The sequence below is a fragment of the Coregonus lavaretus genome (assembly GCF_964263955.1).
Source record: "Coregonus lavaretus genome assembly, chromosome: 12".
In the NCBI taxonomy this organism is placed as follows: domain Eukaryota; kingdom Metazoa; phylum Chordata; class Actinopteri; order Salmoniformes; family Salmonidae; genus Coregonus; species Coregonus lavaretus.
Genome location: NC_139999.1, coordinates 10,113,385 through 10,133,630, shown reverse-complemented (window position 1 = coordinate 10,133,630; position 20,246 = coordinate 10,113,385). Strand labels below are relative to the sequence as shown.

General features: G+C 45.9%; 1 protein-coding gene across 1 annotated transcript in view; it reads left to right on the top strand.

Moving 5' to 3' along the window:
• Positions 1-21: 21 nt before the first annotated feature.
• Positions 22-20,246, top strand: part of LOC311138478 (protein kinase C and casein kinase substrate in neurons protein 1-like) — a 34,709-nt gene continuing 14,484 nt past the window's right edge. The window contains exons 1-2 of the mRNA XM_084173173.1: positions 22-83; positions 5,249-5,322. The gene's annotated coding sequence lies outside the window, so the exon portion shown is untranslated. The remainder of the gene's footprint in view (positions 84-5,248; positions 5,323-20,246) is intronic.

Here is a 20,246-nt window from a genome sequence, read left to right as displayed (position 1 = left end):
GGCGCTTTAAGTGCACCACCACACAAGGCAAGCCTTTGCTGTCAGTTGACGGAGAAGGGTCTGTCGACCTTTCTAGCGGAAAGGTAATGGAAATATTTTTATATTTAGGCCAACAGAGGAGTAGGACACATCGCATTGCGTTCTCTGGTATGTCAGGCATTTATATGCGCATTCACAATTTGTAGTTGGGTTGAGTGGAAACTAGAAAGAGCAAGAAGAATAGGCTAAGAGCTGCATCGTTTGACTGGTAGGCTACGCAACCCATTTAATGCTGCTACCAGTGGCAGCAAGATTTTTCCACCCTGCAGTTTTTTTGTTGCTTTATTCTTTAGTAGCCTACATTGTACAATATATAGCTGCTATAGCCTATTGACTATCAAATAACGCCATTATACCACAGCTATAGCATGCTTTGCATAATAACTATTTATATTATTAATTTGTTTTCATTAATATGTAGGCTATTTGGAATGAGGATAATAGGGTGGCTTGGGGTTAAACGTCCCCTGCCTGTAATCCTCACAGAAACCACTTTATTTCACGCAACAAAAAAATCTACACTTTCCCTGGCTGCCACTATTCTTGCTCAACTAAAAATGTCATCTGTCTCATCTCAACTTTTTAAGTCACTCCAACAAAACAATGTTCAGGTACATTGATCTAATATTTTGTCATTAAGAAAACGTTTTAAGCCTATATATAATCTAATAAAGTTAGATCTATAAACTTTTTTATATATACCAGTAGGGGAGCCTAAAGAAAAATAATCCACTTAGCTAGAGAGAACAATTGTCATCAGTTTTCAATAATATAGTAACATTTAAAGTGAGTATGTTTGGGGAAAAATGCCCCCTCTACAGTGGGGCAAAATGCCCCCAGGACAATCCAATGCAAGTCAATGGTACCCATATTAGCATTTTCAAATCATGTCCAAATCATCTATCTATAAGTAACTTCATTGAACAAATCATCTATAAGTAACTTCATTGAAATCAATTTTGAGATACTTTAGAATGATTTCCACAGGAAGCTTGAAAATTAAGAGGGGACCTTACATCATTTTGTTTAATATTTCATTTATTTCATTAAAATGAGATACCTGTACTTTAGCTTAATAGTCAATTACTAAAATATGAAAAAATAAAACCAAACCTCAGATAAACTATCAATACATCAAGTACAGTATTCATATCAATACCATCCACTATCCAGGCTTTTAAACATAATGTATTAGAGGAACATGTCCTTCCTTGAGTAAGCTTCCTTGAGAGAGATGGGATAATCACCAATAGGAGCAGAATTGTTTGAACCAACTAAGCTAAAGGGCCCTACCAGTGGTTCAGATACAGACCTCTCTACAGGTCCTGACACCTGATGGTTCTGGACTGCCTTTACACAGGCAACCCAGTTCTGATCTTCTTCCACTGATTGGTCTTTTGACCAATCAGATCAGCTATTTTGCCAATAATTGGGCAAAATATCTGAATTGGGCTGCCTGTGTAAACGCAGAATGTCTTAATGTGAGTCAAGTCTGCTCAGGTTCTGTGATGGCGGGTCAGCTGAGAGGATACTGTAAGGTTCTGTGATGGAGGGTCAGCTGAGAGGATACTGTAAGGTTCTGTGATGGCGGGTCAGCTGAGAGGATACTGTAAGGTTCTGTGATGGCGGGTCAGCTGAGAGGATGCTGTAAGGTTCTGTGATGGAGGGTCAGCTGAGAGGATGCTGTAAGGTTCTGTGATGGCGGGTCAGCTGAGAGGATGCTGTAAGGTTCTGTGATGGCGGGTCAGCTGAGAGGATGCTGTAACCAGTACAGTGAGACATGGTCCAAAAGCTAAAGGGTAGCTGCTACCTCATAATAACATTAAATACATGACATATGTTTGTTGCTGTCTTTCAGGCAGCTGAGTGTTCGTCTTCATGGACAAATTTAATTTGGGGGACTTGCCCCAAATAAACAATTCTGTGTGATTTATTGCCTGGGACCAGCTGGTGGTGTTAACTCTGTGGAGTTTCTCAGTGAGGCTGTCTGACCTCCAGCTGCAGAGAGAGAGAGAGAAAGAGAGAGCTGTTCAACAGAGCATTGTCCAGGGTCCTGAACTCACAGCTCAACACCACCATCACCATGCTGAATGACACTGGCCTGGCTAAACCTCAGAGCACATTGCTGGTCCACACCTGGCCATAGAAGGAAGTGAGCACAATAACATGCAGGTTGATTTCATTGCTGTCTGTCCTGGCGAAGACCCATTTCAAGCCAAAATATTTAAATGAAGAAAAGCACTAGGGAGTATAGGCATAGCAATATGCAGGTCCATTGTGTTTCAGCCGAACCCCGCACCTGGAACTTTTCTTTGGGTCACCACATAGGTTGGCCTAGGTGATGCTAGGCCGACCCAGCCATGCCAACGTTTACCTCAAGAACAAGAGGTGTGTCTTCAACACTGTTTAAGAGTTGGCTCTGTTTAAGTGTCTGCGTGTTGTTTGGTCATCAGAAAAACAGTCCGGTAAACTGGTAAGAGGAATGTGACAGCAAGAGGATCAATTAGGAGTGATGTGAGTCATTCCTCTCAGACATTCTCATTCTCTCGTCATGCTCTGTGTTTGCGTTCTGAGCATAAATGAGCTGCATGAAAGCCATCTGCTGTTTGAGATTAATAAACCAACACATTAATCTATGCTTTTATCAAAATCTATTATGCTGCCTGCCACAATGGGTCCACATAAGGGTTTTATTCTGAAGTGAAGGGCACGATGAAACTAGAAGAGCAGAGGGTCATACAGACTACAGTGGGTGTGTGTGTGTGTTTGCCTACGTGCATGCATGCTTCAGTGTGTTTGCATGTGTGTCTGTGTGTGTGCATGCTTCTGTGTGTTCGCGTCACGTGTGTATGTGTGTGTGTGTCTGTGCGTGTGTGTGTGTGTGTGTGCCCCTGTCTGTGTTAGTGTGTAATTTGATTAATTAATGTGATGAATATGAATGGGGCCCAGGACACACGTCTGATTTATACACCCCAATTCAGCCGACTCCACTGACAGAGGAATGACAGATGAGGCACCATTACTAATGTAATTAATTAGCCCAGATCATAAGTTGTTTTTCTTCTCCAAATGAATGTGAATCTGCCAGTGTAGGGGCTGTAGGCTTTTCCCCATGGATACATCCATTCATTGTTTGCCTCAGTCATTTGTACCTACAAGCCTCCTTGTCACATCTGCTCTCCACAATCTTGATCCTATGCTAAATGACACTGCATTTAATTTAGCTAAATCCCTGGTTTTACCCATTCCCCGGTTGTGTAGCCTGAAGACGCATTATTTGGAATAGTAAGGTTCAGCAATGCTGTATGCAGATCTTCCAGATTTGTATTAGGCCTAGTTGTTGTCAACACCAGAGGAAATAGATTATTTGAATCCATATTAAGTATATTTGGGTGGCAAAGAAAGGAATATGCTACATTCAGTATTATATGTGTGTATTTAATCTATTTCTACATTATTAACCAAATACAGCTCAATAATAGGCTATAAATAAGAACATTTTCTGTGATATCCATTGCCTTTTTAGGCCTCTTTTTAGGCCTTTATACCCATAAAACCTAGCGGTCAAACAGGGAAATGGTTCCAATCGTTTTTCCACCATTCATTTTTCCCATAGGAGATTTTAGAAACACTTAAAATAAAGGTTGTGTTTCGTGTAGGCTTACCCTGGCGTGACGTTTTGATAACCATGGAAATCTTTCTTGGACAAGGTGACTTTTATCAATATATTCCAACTCTATTTATGCTCAGATTCAAAAATGCTAATTAGCATCAAAGGAGGCGTCATGCAAGACTACAAATCCCTGCAAGCTCCTGCACGTCATCTCTAGCTAACAGGTATTGTGTCAATTTAAAACTTGCACAAGACAGTTCATAGAATTGTCCATTTAAAGAAATGTAGCCAATTTATTCAGTAGTACATTTAGCTAACATTAGATAGTTAATCTAGAGATTCTTACCTTTGCCTCGATTCGGCAGTCTCGTCCAGATCATCATGGCATTTGTAGTTCTTTATGAAAGTCACATAAGCAGCCAATTAGTATTTCATTTTTGGGGGGTAAATACAGGCGAATATATTGATAAAAGTCACCTTGTCCTAGAGAGATTTACACAGTTATCAAAACGCCACACCAGGGTAAGTCTACATGGAACACAGACCTTATTTTAAGTGTTTCTAAAAAAAACTCTATGGGAAAAATGAATTTTGGAATAACTATTGGAACCATTTCCCTGTTTGACTGTTAGGTTTTATGGGTATTATGACTCACACTGTGGTACTCTATTGGCTTTGATGAAATCGACCAGTAGCTATCATGTCTTACTTCCTTCTCTTTTTGCAACATACTGCATTATGCTACCATGCCCCAACTTCCCACACCATCTCCTCTCTGAGTACTGAAACACAAGGGGATTTTACCCCTCAACCTAACACATTCTTTCAGTGAAGTTAATGATCTGGATGGTGGTGGAGGCTGAGTGCAAAGCTTAGGATTCAGCTGTTTGGTAATTGGAGATCGTGATAGGATACTCACAAGGGACGACTGGAGTGGACAGAGAGAGAGGCTGGTTGGGGTGTCCGTAAAGGCCCAGGTTCAGTATTTCCCAACGACTGTGTTATGCTGACGTTACATCACTGCCCAGTCCGCTGCCTGCATCGCAGAAAGTGACTGGCGACTCACTTCTTTCATAGAAGGGCACATGTTTTTTTATGAGGCACCTAAAATAAGTACTTCGAAGTTGTAATTTAGGTTGTTCCAAGTAAAGCACATCATGTGCTTTGATGATTTCGGTTGAGTCATTCTCATTCTTTGTTCAGTTCTCCTCTATACAGCAGAAAGACCTTTGCAAAATGTCCAGTAAACATAGGTCAGTCTCATCTGACAGTACAGCCGAAACCTCATCTCTTTCTCTTGGAGGGGGCAGACAGGCTGTTGGCAGACTGAGAATAGGCATTGATACCTCCTGGCTATCTTCTCTGCTCTTATCGCCGGTCTGAAGGACAGACAGACAGAGATGGAGAGAGACATTAGAAGAGAGGAGATCAGCTTGATATTGAGGAAGTGAGGGATGATAGGAGATATATGAATCTCTGAGACGGAGACGTCAGTTGTGTGTGTCTGTCTGTCATTTTGTTTTATTATGAAATCCGTAATCCTACTCCTGATGTAATAACTGTCTCTCTCTTGTCTCCTTATGTGTGCTTCTTTAGGGGTGGGGATTCTAAGGAACACAGTCCCAACCTGCATGGGGTTATATGGAAACCTGATTGACCCAGTTGAGAAGGTAAGGGTTTTCACTGATTTCTGATGAGGCGCACATTTCAACATAGGCCTTCAACACTACGAGCAGAAACTCCCTGTTTTCTACTGGTTGAGTGTACTTCCTATATATAGACGCAGACTTTGTACCTTTAAAATGCATTCACTGATCAAACACAATTGGATAGGGGCAAAGGAAGGGGAGGAGTGTATCATATCATTAGTATCTGGTTGAGAGATGGCGAGGGTGGCAGGGAAGGGACTCACCACAGGCCCAGACCAGGCAGGCCCAGGTACCTAGCCCAACCACCATGCTGGGCGGTAATTGAGCAATTGGCCTGTAGAGCCTATGAGAGACGAGCAGATGGTGAATTCCTCTGCAGCGTATGACATGGCAGAAATTGATACTGTATGTGTCCCAACTTTAGCTTTAAATGGCTTGGTTGGTTAGAAACACATTTGGAAATCCTCTGATTAAGGCAATCATTTCTTCCGTTATGAGTCTGTCATGATTTCCACCTTTCCAACAGTGAACACACATGCACCTCATAAATGTAACCACTGCTCCCACACAGAATAGCTTGTTAGGAGAAGGACTTGGCTCTGTCTATCCATCCGCCAGTACTGTCTGAGACCTAGGCTGTGTTCCAAATGGCACCCTATTCCCTATATAGTGCACTACTTTTGACCAGAGCCCTATGGGTATAGGGTGCCTTTTGGGATTCAGACATAGTGGAACCCCTGTGGGTGTTGACTGCAGGTTTTAACTGTTGATCTATAGCCCTGATTTACAGTGTCCACTCAGTGGAGAGCTGTAGAGCCATGGGAGAGGGCAGGGAGGACCGGTGAAGGGAGGAAATGGCTTTATGTTGGCACAGCGACTGGGTTTATTGCAGTTGGGTGCAGCACTTGTTTGATTGCTCCAAGGCACCATTTAATCCTCTGACCCCATGTTAGCACGTCCAGCTGGCAGACAGACCCTCTAGTCCAGGGGTCAGCAATAGGCAGGCCACGGGCCAAAACCGCCCTGTGACTGATATTTTTTGGCCCCCAAAGTTTTTTGTAAAGCATGTAATTTTGTTTGGTTAAAAAAGACTGTAAAATCACCAGGAATTCAGCTAAAAATGAGTTTAATTTAGGAAATCTGTTCTCAATTATTCCCACTAATAAAAACACTGACATATGTTATCGTCTCAATGTAATCAAGGTATGACACTATTGTTATTTTAAATATTTGTACGCTTTTTGGGCTTAGCTGTGGTCAATTTGCAATGTACATATTATTATAAATATGTTCCGTCCCCCCGACCATCCACTCAGACAAAGATCTAGTTGCCTACCCCTGCTCTAGTCTCACTGTGAGGGTTTGACACTTTTACAAGGTTATTATATGTTATTATATCCACCATGGCGTTATTATATCCACCATGGCGTTATTATATCCACCATGGCATTATTATATCCACCATGGTGTTATTATATCCACCATGGTATTATTATATCCACCATGGTGTTATTATATCCACCATGGCGTTATTATATCCACCATGGTGTTATTATATCCACCATTGTGTTATTATATCCACCATGGCGTTATTATATCCGCCATGGCGTTATTATATCCACCATGGCGTTATTATATCCACCATGGCGTTATTATATCCACCATGGCGTTATTATATCCACCATGGCGTTATTATATCCACCATGGCGTTATTATATCCACCATGGCGTTATTATATCCACCATGGCGTTATTATATCCACCATGGCGTTATTATATCCACCATGGTGTTATTATATCCATTATGGTGTTATTATATCCACCATGGCGTTATTATAACCACCATGGCGTTATTATATCCACCATGGTGTTATTATATCCACCATGGCGTTATTATATCCACCATGGCGTTATTATATCCACCATGGCGTTATTATATCCACCATGGTGTTATTATATCCACCATGGCGTTATTATATCCAGCATGGCGTTATTATATCCACCATGGCGTTATTATATCCACCATGGTGTTATTATATCCACCATGGCGTTATTATATCCACCATGGCGTTATTATATCCACCATGGCGTTATTATATCCACCATGGCGTTATTATATCCACCATGGTGTTATTATATCCACCATGGCGTTATTATATCCACCATGGGCTCCCGAGTGGCGCAGCGGTCTAAGGCACTGCATCTCAGTGCTTGAGGCGTCATTCCAGGCTGTATCACAACCGGCCGTGATTGGGAGTCCCATAGGGCGGTGCAGAATTGGCCCAGCGTCGTCCGGGTTTGGCCGGTGTAGGCCGTCATTGTAAATAATAATTTGTTCTTAACTGACTTGCCTAGTTAAATAAAGGTAAAATAAATAAATGGTGTTATTATATCCACAATGGGTACAGTTCCTGCAGGAGGTCATCAGAGCATCAGAGGGAAACAGAAGCCATTAAGATAATTATTTTACACCATGCACCTCACCATGGTCAGAAATGACAGTCTGGATACATGCGAGATGATGGGGAGGCATGTCTAGAGAATAAAGACAACAGGAAAGACACTAAAAGCCTCAGGCTCCTCAGTCTCTACACACACATCAGGATTCTGTCCTAAATCAGCTTTTTTCTATTTCCTTCCTTCCTGCCCCTTATTTCCTTCTTCTCTCGCTCTCCAAACTTCATCTCTCCCTCCTGGCCCTCTCTCTCCTGACTTCCTCTCTCTCTAACTTTCTTCGCTCTCTTGCCCCCATCTCTCTCCTGGCCCCCTATCTCTTGCCCCCCTCTCTCTCCTGGCCCCCTATCTCTTGCCCCCATCTCTCTCCTGGCCCCCTATCTCTTGCCCCCCTCTCTCTCCTGGCCCCTATCTCTTGCCCCCCTCTCTCTCCTGGCCCCCTATCTCTTGCCCCCCTCTCTCTCCTGGCCCCCTATCTCTTGCCCCCATCTCTCTCCTGGCCCCCTATCTCATGCCCCCCTCTCTCTCCTGGCCCCCTATCTCATGCCCCCCTCTCTCTCCTGGCCCCCTATCTCTTGCCCCCATCTCTCTCCTGGCCCCCTATCTCTTGCCCTCCTCGCTCTCTGACCTTCCTTGACCTTCCTTTCTCTCCTGCCCCTCTCTCCCTCCTGCCTCCCTCTTCCCCTCCTGCCTGCCTCCCTCTCTCCCTCCTGCCTCCCTCTCTCTCTCCTGCCTCCCTCTCTCTCTCCTGCCTCCCTCTCGCCTCCCTCTTTCTCTCCTGCCTCCCTCTCTCCCTCCCTCCTGCCTCCCTCTCTCTCTCCTGTCCATTTTCTCTCCTGTCCTTTTCCTCTCCATGACAACCGTTCTCCTTGAGACTTCCTACAAATGTGTCAGACGGACAGGGAGGGAGCTGCCTCACTGGCAGCTGGCTAATTATTGATGTCCTTACCTGTCTTTAGCAGGATGTGGCAAAGTTCAGTCTCTCGCTCTGTGTGTGTGTGTCTGTGGCGGTGGTGATGGTTAGACAACAGGTGCGTAGCTGTGCTAGTCAAATCAAATCAAATCAACTTTTATTTGTCACATGCACGTGTTTAGCAGATGTTATAGCGGGTGTAGCGAAATGCTTGTGCTGCTAGCTCTGACAGTGCAGTAATCTCTAACAATTTCACAACATATACCCAATACTCACAAAAAAGTAAGGAATAGGATTTAAGAATATATACATATATGGACAAGCAATGACAGAGCGGCATTGAATAAGATACAGAAGAATATTATAGAATAGAATGCAGTATATACATATGAGATGAGTAGTGCAAGATATGTGAACATTATTAAAGTGACTAGTGTTCCATTTCTTAAAGTGGCCAGTGATTTCAATAGGCAGCAGCAGCCTCTAATGTGCTAGTGATGGCTATTTAACAGTCTGATGGCCTTGAGATAGAAGCTGTTTTTCATTCTCTCGGTCCCAGCTTTGATGCACCTGTACTGACCTCGCCTTCTGGATGATTGCGGGGTGAACAGGCAGTGGCTCGGGTGGTTGATGTCCTTGATGATCTTTTTGGCCTTCCTGTGACATCGGGTGCTGTATGTGTCTTGGAGGGCGGGTAGTTTTCCCCCGGTAATGCGTTCGGCAGACCGTACCACCCTCTGGAGAGCCCTGCGGTTGTGGGCGGTGCAGTTGCCGTACCAGGCGGTGATACAGCCCGACAGGATGCTCTCTAGCACTGTCCGTCTCGAGTCTGTCTCAAGGGTGGACACAGATTGCTCCGAGTGACCAGGTGCAGTATTGTTGTTATGTTATTCTAGAAGTAACAATACATACTGTCAGAAATATTCACAGACTTGTACAACATAGACGACATGGCACCATGTAGACTGTTAGCAAAATCAAGGTTCTTTAGAGAACTCCTGTACATAGGATCTGTTGATAATGTGAACCATAATGTGAGCCCTTGGATAACAAGTTGAGTAATCAATCCATCTGACCAAAAATATATATTTTTTTCTCTAAAAGGGTACATTTATTTAACTTCAGCTGTTCTGTAGAAAACCTCCTGAATGGGTGGGTGGTAGAGGGTGTTGTTCTCTGATACCTTGGATACATGTGTTTTGCTAAGCAAATAGATGTTGTAATTTATGTAAATGTTATGTCACCACGATAGGGAAGTGTGTATGGGTATTTTATGGATTTACTGCACTTTGTTATGCTGTTGGCTTTTCTCTTATGTCCTTATTGTCTCATTGAGCCCCTCTGCCCTTTCATGACACCGGGGGCTGGACCCTCTCTCTCTCTCTCTCTCTCTCTCTCTCTCTCTCTCTCTCTCTCTCTCTCTCTCTCTCTCTCTCTCTCTCTCTCTCTCTCTCTCTCTCTCTCTCTCTCTCTCTCTCTCTCTCTCTCTCTCTCTCTCTCTCTCTCTCTCTCTCTCTCTCTGTCTGTCTGTCTGTCTGTCTGTCTGTCTGTCTGTCTGTCTGTCTGTCTGTCTGTCTGTCTGTCTGTCTGTCTGTCTGTCTGTCTGTCTGTCTGTCTGTCTGTCTGTCTGTCTGTCTGTCTGTCTCTCTCTCTCTCTCTCTTGCTCTCTCTCTCTCTCTCTCTCTCTTGCTCTCTCTCTCTCTCTCTCTCTCTCTCTCATTTTTCCCCGTGTTGCTTCCAGTGCCAATCTTTTGTTTTGGGGTATTGGCCAAGCACTCCCGTCCCGAGGAGGAATCTGTACGGAGCAGCTCTGTTTGCTGTCTCCTTCCCTGTTAGTCAACTGTGCAGTCACCTTTAGAGTGACTCATGCTTTGCTCTTATCATTTTAACTTTTTTATCAATTGGAAATTGATTGTGTGGCCAGAGAGCTAGGCCACTGCAGCTCCCTTCAGCTTTGTTTAGCTGGGGAGTGAAGTGGGGTGGGCAGAGCATCAGCATAGTTTCCCAGGGAGGGACGGGTTAGGGTATCCTGTCATTGTTGGGAGAGACCCGAGCGAGACAGGGCATTTTAATGGCCATGTTTTGTTGTAGGAAGGTGTGGTCCGGTTAGTTAGTGTCTTATCTGTTTCTGAGGGCAGGCTGGGCTTGGTATTTGGGTACAGAGAGAGGGAGAGGCTGTGTGTGTCACAAGGAGGGGTCAGAGGTAAGATGAGGTATAGATGAAGTGGTTGGACATTGATCTAGGTTTATAGAGTGGGTGGAATATGCAACAGGAGTTTTGTTGTCTTCTTGGATGTCTCTGCAGTCCCTACTGTCTCTACAGCCCTCTGAATGGAAGACGTTGCATAGAAAGGTGAGTGGAACAATGGAACTAAAGCTGGTAAAGACTACACTCTTAGAAACAAAACGTACTATCTAGAACCTAAAAGGGTTTTTCGTGTGAAAGGTTGCTGTGTGAAGTGTTCTACCTGGATTGGAACCAAAAATATTCACCTATCGGGGACAGCCGAAGAACAGTTTTGGAACCCTTTTTTCAAAAAATGTAGACTAACTCATATACTCAGCTGGCTAACAGTGACTGACTTTACCATTCTATTGGCAGACTCACAGTGACGGACTATACCATTCTATTGGTAGACACACAGTGACGGACTATACCATTCTATTGGTAGACTCACAGTGACGGACTATACCATTTTATTGGTAGACTCACAGTGACGGACTTTACCATTCTATTGGTAGACTCACAGTGACTGACTATACCATTCTATTGGTAGACTCACAGTGACTGACTATACCATTCTATTGGTAGACTCACAGTGACTGACTATACCATTCTATTGGTAGACTCACAGTGACGGACTTTACCATTCTATTGGTAGACTCACAGTGACGGACTATACCATTCTATTGGTAGACTCACAGTGACTGACTTTACCATTCTATTGGTAGACTCACAGTGACTGACTACCATTATATTGGTAGACTCACAGTGACTGACTTTACCATTCTATTGGCAGACTCACAGTGACTGACTTTACCATTCTATTGGTAGACTCACAGTGACGGACTATACCATTCTATTGGTAGGCTCACAGTGACGGACTATACCATTCTATTGGTAGGCTCACAGTGACGGACTATACCATTCTTTTGGTAGGCTCACAGTGACGGACTATACCATTCTATTGGTAGACTCACAGTGACGGACTATACCATTCTATTGGTAGACTCACAGTGACGGACTAAACCATTCTATTGGTAGACTCACAGTGACGGACTATACCATTCTATTGGTAGACTCACAGTGACGGACTATACCATTCTATTGGTAGACTCACAGTGACTGACTATACCATTCTATTGGTAGGCTCACAGTTACGGACTATACCATTCTATTGGTAGACTCATAGTGACGGACTATACCATTCTATTGGTAAGATCACAGTGACGGACTATACCATTCTATTGGTAGGCTCACAGTGACGGACCATACCATTCTATTGGTAGACTCACAGTGACTGACTATACCATTCTATTGGTAGACTCACAGTGACGGACTATACCATTCTATTGGTAGACTCACAGTGACTGACTATACCATTCTATTGGTCTGTGCTTATAACCTAGTATCATGAGTAGAGCCATCTGCAAGCATACAGTGAGGGAAAAAAGTATTTGATACCCTGCTGATTTTGTACGTTTGCCCACTGACAAAGAAATGATCAGTCTATAATTTTAATGGTAGGTTTATTTGAACAGTGAGAGACAGAATAACAACAAACAAAAAATCCAGAAAAACGCAGGTCAAAAATGTTATAAATTGATTTGCATTTTAATGAGGGAAATAAGTATTTGACCCCTCTGCAAAACATGACTGTCACGATCGTCTAGGAGTGAAGGAGACCAAAGCGCAGCGCGTTGAACGAACATGACTTTAATTAGAGTAAGCACGTAAATTACAAAACAAAAGACGACTCGTGAAGTCCACAGTACAAACACTGAAACACGGAACAATAACCCACAATGCCCACAAGAACACATACAGAATAAATATGGCTCCCAATCAGAGATAACGAGCCGACAGCTGACACTCGTTACCTCCGATTGGGAGTCACATGACTAATCAACATAATTACAACACTTTGACACCCAACATAGAACCAAACCACATAGACTGCACACACCCTGGCTCAACATAATGAGTCCCAGAACCAGGGTGTGACAGTACCCCCCCCTAAAGGCGCGGACTGCGACCGCGCCTCAAAACCCCCAAACAGGGGAGGGCTGGGCGGGCATACCTCCTCGGTGGCGGTTCTGGCTCCGGCCTAGACCACCACCCCACCATAGTCACTACCCGCTTACGTAGGTTCCTCCAAATGACCCCCACCGGTTTAAGGGGCAGCACCGGACTAAGAGGCAGCACCGGCCTAATGGGCAGCACCGGACTAAGGGGCAGCACCGGACTAAGGGGCAGCACCGGACTAAGGGGCAGCACCAGACTAAGGGGCAGCACCAGACTAAGGGGCAGCACCAGGATAAGGGGCAGCACCTCACTCAATGGCGGATCCTGGCTGGCTGGCTCTGGCGGATCCTGGCTGGACGGCTCTGGCGGATCCTGGCTGAACGGCTCATGGCTGGCTGAAGGATCTGGCTGCTCATGGCTGGCTGACGGATCTGGCTGCTCATGGCTGGCTGACGGATCTGGCTGCTCATGGCTGGCTGACGGATCTGGCTGCTCATGGCTGGCCGACGGATCTGGCTGATCCGGTCTGGCCGAAGGCTCTGGCTGATCCTGTCTGGCGGAAGGCTCTGGCTGATCCGGTCTGGGAGAAGGCTCTGGCTGATCCGGTCTGGCGGAAGGCTCTGGCTGATCCTGTCTGGCCGAAGGCTCTGGCTGATCCTGTCTGGCGGAAGGCTCTGGCTGATCCTGTCTGGCGGAAGGCTCTGGCTGATCCGGTCTGGCGGAAGGCTCTGGCTGATCCGGTCTGGCGGAAGGCTCTGGCTGATCCTGTCTGGCGGAGAGCTCTAGCGGCTCCGGTCTGGCGGACGGCTCTGAAGGCTCATGGCAGACGGGCGGCTTTGCAGGCTCAGTACAGACGGGCAGTTCAGACGGCGTTGGGCAGACGGACAGTTCAGACGGCGTTGGGCAGACGGGCAGTTCAGGCGCCGTTGGGCAGACGGGCAGTTCAGACGGCGTTGGGCAGACGGACAGTTCAGGCGCCGTTGGGCAGACGGGCAGTTCAGACGGCGTTGGGCAGACGGACAGTTCAGGCCCCGTTGGGCAGACGGCAGACTCTGGCCGTCTGAGGCGCACCGTAGGCCTGGTGCGTGGTGCCGGAACTGGAGGTACCGGGCTGAGGACACGCATCTCGGGGCTAGTGCGGAGAGCAACAACAGGACGCACAGGACTCTGGGGACACACAGGAGGCTTGGTGCGTGGTGTAGGCACTGGTGGTACTGGGCTGGAGCGGGGAGGTGGCGCCGGAAATACCGGACCGTGCAGGCGTACTGGCTCCCTTGAGCACTGAGCCTGCCCAACCTCACCTGGTTGTATACTCCCCGTCGCCCGACCAGTACGGGAAGGAGGAATAACCCGCACCGGGCTATGTGGGCGAACCGGGGACACCATGCGTAAGGCAGGTGCCATGTAAGCCGGCCCGAGGAGACGCACTGGTGGCTTGATGCGTAGGGCCGGCTTCATGACCTCCGGCTCAATGCTCAATCTAGCCCGGCCGATACGTGGAGCTGGAATGTACCGTACCGGGCTATGCCTGCGTACAGGAGACACCATGCGCTCTACTGCGTAACACGGTGTCTGCCCGTACTCTCGCTCTCCACGGTCAGTCCAGGGAGTAGGCGCAGGTCTCCTACCTGACTTCGCCATACTCCCTTTTAGCCCCCCCCCAAGAAATTTTTGGGTAGTACCCACGGGCTTCCAGCCACGACTCCGTGCTGCCTCCTCATACCACCTCCTCTCGGCTTGAGCTGCCTCCAGCTCTTCACGAGGGCGGTGATATTCCTCCGGTTGTGCCCAAGGACCCTTTCCAGCCCGTATCTCCTCCCATGTCCATGAATCCTTTGGAGGCGTCCATAAATCCTGTGTAGGTAGGTCCTGTTGCCGCTTGTTACGCTGCTTGGTCCTCTTGTGGTGGGTTATTCTGTCACGATCGTCTAGGAGTGAAGGAGACCAAAGCGCAGCGCGTTGAACGAACATGACTTTAATTAGAGTAAGCACGTAAATTACAAAACAAAAGACGACTCGTGAAGTCCACAGTACAAACACTGAAACACGGAACAATAACCCACAATGCCCACAAGAACACATACAGAATAAATATGGCTCCCAATCAGAGATAACGAGCCGACAGCTGACACTCGTTACCTCCGATTGGGAGTCACATGACTAATCAACATAATTACAACACTTTGACACCCAACATAGAACCAAACCACATAGACTGCACACACCCTGGCTCAACATAATGAGTCCCAGAACCAGGGTGTGACAATGACTTAGTACTTGGTGGCAAAACCCTTGTTGGCAATCACAGAGGTCAGACGTTTCTTGTAGTTGGCCACCAGGTTTGCACACATCTCAGGAGGGATTTTGTCCCACTCCTCTTTGCAGATCTTCTCCAAGTCATTAAGGTTTTGAGGCTGACGTTTGTCAACTCGAACCTTCAGCTCCCTCCACAGATTTTCTATGGGATTAAGGTCTGGAGACTGGCTAGGCCACTCCAGGACCTTAATGTGTTCCTTCTTGAGCCAATCCTTTGTTGCCTTGGACGTGTGTTTTGGGTCATTGTCATGCTGGAATACCCATCCACGACCCATTTTCAATGCCCTGGCTGAGGGAAGGAGGTTCTCACCCAAGATTTGACGGTACATGGCCCCGTCCATCGTCCCTTTGATGTGGTGAAGTTGTCCTGTCCCCTTAGCAGAAAAACACCCCCAAAGCATAATGTTTCCACCTCCATGTTTGACGGTGGGGATGGTGTTCTTGGGGTCATAGGCAGCATTCCTCCTCCTCCAAACACGGCGAGTTGAGTTGATGCCAAAGAGCTCCATTTTGGTCTCATCTGACCACAACACTTACACCCAGTTCTCCTCTGAATCATTCAGATGTTCGTTGGCAAACTTCAGACGTGCATGTATATGTGCTTTCTTGAGCAGGGGGACCTTGCGGGCACTGCAGGATTTCAGTCCTTCACGGCGTAGTGTGTTACCAATTGTTTTCTTGGTGACTATGGTCCCAGCTGCCTTGAGATCATTGACAAGATCCTCCCGTGTAGTTCTGGGCTGATTCCTCACCGTTTTCATGATCATTGCAACTCCACGAGGTGAGATCTTGCATGGAGCCCCAGGCTGAGGGAGATTGACAATTATTTTGTGTTTCTTCCATTTGCGAATAATCGCCCCAACTGTTGTCACCTTCTCACCAAGCTGCTTGGCGATGGTCTTGTAGCCCATTCCAGCCTTGTGTAGGTCTACAATCTTGTCCCTGACATCCTTGGAGAGCTCTTTGGTCTTGGCCATGGTGGAGAGTTTGGAATCTGATTGATTGATTGCTTCTGTGGACAGGTGTCTTTTATACAGGTAACAAGCTGAGATTAGGAGCACTCCCTTTAAGAGTGTGCTCCTAATCTCAGTTTGTTACCTGTATAAAAGACACCTGGGAGCCAGAAATCTTTCTGATTGAGAGGGGGTCAAATACTAATAACCCTCATTAAAATGCAAATCAATTGATAACATTTTTGACATGGGTTATCTGGATTTTTGTTGTTGTTATTCTGTCTCTCACTGTTCAAATATACCTACCATTAAAATTATAGACTGATCATTTCTTTGTCAGTGGGCAAACGTACAAAATCAGCAGGGGATCCTTATATATATATAAATACTTTTTTCCCTCACTGTATGTGCTGGCTTAGAATATCAGAACCCCAGAAATTATTTGAAAAGGCCTGTAAAATCAATTCTAATCAAACCAAATGCTGCAATTCATTGTGTATCTTAAGTTTGATCAATTACATTAGCAGACAATTCTAAGGTAGTGATAGTTGATAAGATGACAGCCCTCCTGATTGAATCTGGCAGTGTGTGTACTGTGTAAGGCTAATGATTGAGACAGGCAGTGTGTCTGTACTGTATGGTAAATTATATGGGATGAGTTGGCACTGTCAGGCAGTGTGTCTGTACTGTATGGTAAATGATATGGGATGAGTTGGCGCTGTGGGACCCTGGTGGAGGCCTCCAGGTGCGTAGAGTTGGTCATCGCTCCTATCGCTTTACACAGTACGAATGAATAATTGATGATCTCTTCTGTCTCTATATATAGATCCTGGTGTAGGGGGATTTTTGGTGTGTCGGGCAGCAACAGTTGGGTACTGGAGGAACACAGAGACAGTGAGGAAAGTGTGTGTGTGTGTGTTCTCTTTGGGTGAGGGTATTTTGGGAGATCTACTAGGTCTACACTTCCATTGGATGCGTTAGGTAGGCCAATTTGAAATAGCTTCCTCTGTCAGACTGAAAACCTATTGTTGCTGTCAGTGTAGTACTATTTCATGTGTCAGACTTCCTTGGCAGTGCTGTTTTAGAAGCTGTCAGCAACCTTTCACACAGATGCTTTGTTTACTGTATCCTGCTCCAGATTTAGATGAAGCCATCAGGTACTGACAAAGCAGTGGTGTTTTCTGTCTGTCTTTCTATTTGGTTTACAGAGTGACATGAATGAATGAATAAATGAATGAATGAATGAATGAGGGTATTTATCTCTCATTTCTTACCCAGAGGAGAAACGTTCTATAGTATGATGCCGTTCCGTTTCTTCATGAGCTTGGAGTGTATTACTATTAATGTTACGTTATAAGTTGTTATAAAGCTATGTGAACTAGTCCAATGTGTCAAGAATGGACGACAAGATGACATCTTACAGCCATTCACAGTAGCTCTTCAGAAGGACGGTTGGCCAGTCCACACCTGTTTTAAGTGGAATAAAATGCACTAACCACTGGCCTAATGAATATGAATCAGTGTTGAGCCTGCCTGCTCTGCCATGCACTTGTAGCTTACACATTTACATTTACATTTTAGTCATTTAGCAGACGCTCTTATCCAGAGCGATTTACAGTTAGCACATACATTATTTTATCGAACCCACAACCCTGGCGTTGCAAACGCCATGCTCTACCAACTGAGCTACATCCCCTGCCGGCCATTCCCTCCCCTACCCTGGACGACGCTGGGCCAATTGTGCGCCGCCCCATGGGTCTCCCGGTCGCGGCCGGCTACGACAGAGCCTGGATTCGAACCAGGATCTCTAGTGGCACAGCTAGCACTGCGATGCCACCATTCAGACACAACTGTAACATGTCAGGCAGTGTCAGTGTAACAATGACAAATTATTAATATCTAATCAAACCAGGACATGTTAGATTTACTGAACAACAACAGACATCATGTCATCATTTGTCAAGGTACCTTAGTAGCCTGACCGCAGAAAGTATGTTTGCATTCATGTTTCGTTCTCTGTAGGTTACGTTACGTGGAGGATTTAAAATTCAAACCCTATATTTTCATAGGGTTCCATTTCCAATAAATGCTGTTTTGTTGGTATGGCCCAGTGGAATTGAGACTTAGTTTGAAAGACTTGGTATGTTTTTTATTTTATGGTTTTGTGTCTTTATTCAGACTTTAATGTGTATTCTCCCGAGTGGCGCAGTGGTCTAAGGCACTGCATCGCAGTGCTAGCTGTGCCACTAGAGGCTCTGTCCAGGCTCTGTCGTAGCCGGCCGCGACCGGGAGACCCATGGGGCGGCGCGCAATTGGCCCAGCGTCGGGGAGGGAATGGCCGGCAGGGATGTAGCTCAGTTGGTAGAGCATGGCGTTTGCAACGCCAGGGTTGTGGGTTTGATTCCCACGGGGAGGCCAGTATGAAAAAAATAATAATGTATGCACTCACTAACTGTAAGTCGCTCTGGATAAGAGCGTCTGCTAAATTACTAAAATGTAAAACAGAAGTAGGTTGTAAATCAATGGCTCCCATGGACAAAGTCCCCTTCAAGGGAAATTACCAAAGCACATAGAGTGAGTGTTTTCTGTAAATGTCAGCTGAACAGTGAAATACTCCATGGAATTTGACATATAACAGGAATTCGTTCAGTTGTTTTGAAAATAGCTTTTTTAAGAGAATAAGATTACATTTTGACTTTAAAAGCCCTAAGATACCTTTATTGTTGTCAGTTTGCAGTTAGGGTTGTTTCCTGAATATTTCCTCTACCTATACTCTGGTGTCTCAGTGCTGCAGTCAGAGAGATGTGTAGGCAGCACATTGAGTGATGAATAGCTGTGGTGTTGCCGTGGGTTCTGAGATATAGAGGACCTGTCCTTTACTGCAGTGGAATTTTACTGTGGCTAGGTGGGAGCTGTAGCTGTGTCCCCCTGATCTTACCACTACCCTCGTCCTCCCCCTTTTTCTCCCTCACCCCTTCTTGCCCCCTCTCCTGTCCTGCCCTGCTTAGCATCACTCTGTCTGGCGCTCTACCCAGTGACGTTTACTCACCTCTCATCTCGTCTCCTCTCTGGCAACTTGTTCTACACAGGAAAGCACTACTGGTCACATTCACAGGAATGACATATTACACAGGGCTATCAGCTGTTGTAACAGCATCGTCATGTTACCCTTTGTTCTGGAATGTGCTGCCAGCTTTTCCTGGTTGCTGATTATCACTCATGTATAACTGTCTCATCATAGCACCGAGTTGCTCTCTTGGCTTCATGAATATTCAAATCAGGGTTTTATTATTGGCTTTCTGTCTGCATGGCGTTTCTCAGATCCGCCTCGGAATAGTAGATGAGATCGATAATACGCTCCATTGCCTTAATAATGCATCTCTTTATCAGTCAACCTCTTATGTAATTATTATTATTATTATTATTATTATTATTATTATTATTAAATGTATTATTATTATAGTAATAATGATAATATATGCCATTTCCCTCTATTACCTGTCATAAAAGGTCACACCTGTACAATTGACTCTCTCCCTCCATCTTCAATCACCTCTCCTCCTTCCCCTGCTTCCTCTCCACCTTCTACTCCTGTATTCTCCATGCAGTGGCTTTATGTTCTTCATCTGTCTGTGTGTGGTTCTCTGTTTCCTCCTCACTGTGTCACTCTCTCCCCTAGCCATGATGTCTTCCCTACACACTATATTTCCCCACCTCCATGTTCCCTGTCTCTCCTTAATCCTCACTGTCTCTGGTCCTACCAAATCACTACAATCCTGTGCCCTCATGATGCCATGGTTGGCACACCCCCTCATCACCCCCTCCCTTCTCCCTCCTCCTCCCCCACCCTTCTCCTCTTCCCCCCACCCTTCTTCTCCTCCCTCCTCCTCCCCCACCCTTCTCCTCTTCCCCCCACCCTTCTTCTCCTCCTCCCCCCACCCTTCTCCTCCTCCCTCCTCCCCTCCCCCTTCTCCTCCTCCCTCCTCCCCTCCCCCTCCTCCCCCCACCCTTCTCCTCCTCCCTCCTCCCCTCCCCCTTCTCCTCCTCCCTCAAACCTTCTCCTC